The following is a 1,980-nucleotide window of genomic DNA, read 5'->3' as shown; positions in this document are numbered from 1 at the left end:
TCAGTCTCTGTAGATAGGTCCATGTCCTTTTTCAGAGATGACGGAGACTTTTCCTTCTTTCTATCTCAAAAATTCTATGTATCTTTCCCCATATCTTTGTTCTTCTCTGCTATTTCAGAGAAAGAGGTCAAACTTCAAGGCCAGTGTCCTCATGGTTCCTGGATTCTTGCTGGTCTTGCCTGTGCTAGTACATTAAGGTCCCCATCTCTGAATTCCATGTCTCGGTATTTCCTTTTAACTCATAACTTTTCTCCCCTAGCTGCACCAGAATCATCTAAGTTGTTTCAAAAATGCAATTTCTTGGACCTTTTCCCAAAGAGTTGTTCAGTTCTTCAGCACCTAAATAAAAATCTTTGGATCTGGTGCCCACAATCTGTATTTTGACAGACTCTAAGGTGATATTTAAGGGCAATACATTTTGAAACTAGAATCTTGTGCAGGTCTCCCTTGTCAAAACTAACTGTCATGTGTTCTCTACTATTGCTGCGTAACAAATTATCCCAAAATCCAGTGGCTAAAACATTTCTTTCTCATGGCTTCCTGTAGGTTAGAAATCAGGACGTGGCTTCGCTGAGTCCTCTGCTTCGGGGTCTCTCACAGGCTGCGAAGTGTTGACTGAGGCTGCTGTCTACATCAGGGCCCAGCCACTGGGTGGGCTGCCTGCGGGTACATTTATAGAATTGTTAGCAGCACTTGACTCCTCACGGGCTGTTGGTCTGAAGGCCTTGGTTCCTTGCTGGCTATTGGCTGGAGGCCACCCTTAGTTCCTTGCCAGGTGGGCCCCTCTCCGTGGGGCAGCTCATAACGTGGCAGCTTGAGCGAGCAAACTGAGAAGAGCCAGAGAAAGACATTGTGAGTAAGACAAAGTCAGTCAGTCTTTTATAACCTAATCTCAGACATGCTATCCCATCAATTTTGCTGTATTGTGTTGGTTAGAAATGAATCACTAGTTCAGCCTATATACCTGCTGCTGCCCATTCAAGGTGTCAGCTTATTTTTCTCCTTATATTTACCACTTGGCTTCTTAAGAAAGGAGTCTACATTGGTGGCCTTCGTTTTCTGGCCGTGTATTCACCCCTTAACCTATTTCTTTGCCACTCTACACAACTGTTTTCTTGAAGGTTGTAAGTGAACTCCTGATGGCCAAGTCCTTTTCTCCTCCTCTGCCAGGGCCTCTCTTCAGTATCTGATGCCTCTTCTCTCTTAAGAATATCCACTTCTGGCCTCCACCACACTCTGCTTTCCCGGGTCCTCGCACATCTCTGCTCAGTTCTCTGTTTATTCCTCTACTGACTCCTCCCCCCAATTTTGACCAGTTGTGACACTGTGGGACATAATACATTTGTATTTGAATAGGGCATATTATCTGAGAGAAATTGAAGATGTTTGGGGACCAGTTCAAAATTTCATCGAGGGACAGAGAAATAACCGGTCCACTGAGCATGCTTGGAGAGACAGTATAAGAAAAAATAAAGTTGCTTAAAAATGCATGCTATCACCTGTCACAGTCACAAGGAGCCTAAGGAGTCATAATGACTAAATGCAATGTGATATCCAAGATGAGATCATGGAATGGAAAAAAAGACATTAGGTAAAAACTAAGGAAATCTGGATAAAGTCTGGACTTTAGTTAATAATGAATCAGTATTGGTTTATTAATTGTGACAAATGTACCACGCTAATGCAAGATGTTGAAAATGGGGAACTTGGGGGTGGGGTTTGTGGGAACTCGGTGCTCTATTCACAACTTTTTTGTAAATCTAAAGACATTATAAAATAAAAGTTTATCTTTAACAACGCACTCTATCAGGCTCTACTCTTCCCATGTGGAGGTTATACTCACAGTACACTCGTTTGTATCTCACGCCTCTTAAGTTTGTGCTCACCTCTCTGACTCCTTAGAACTAAGCCCGGGACCCTGCACATTCCACAAGGAATTGTTGAAAGAATGAGTGAGTGAATTAATGAATGATTGTGCAA

The sequence above is a fragment of the Pteropus vampyrus genome, unplaced genomic scaffold (assembly GCF_000151845.1).
Source record: "Pteropus vampyrus isolate Shadow unplaced genomic scaffold, Pvam_2.0 Scaffold6, whole genome shotgun sequence".
Classification (NCBI taxonomy): domain Eukaryota; kingdom Metazoa; phylum Chordata; class Mammalia; order Chiroptera; family Pteropodidae; genus Pteropus; species Pteropus vampyrus.
Note: the sequence above shows the minus strand (reverse complement) of the source record.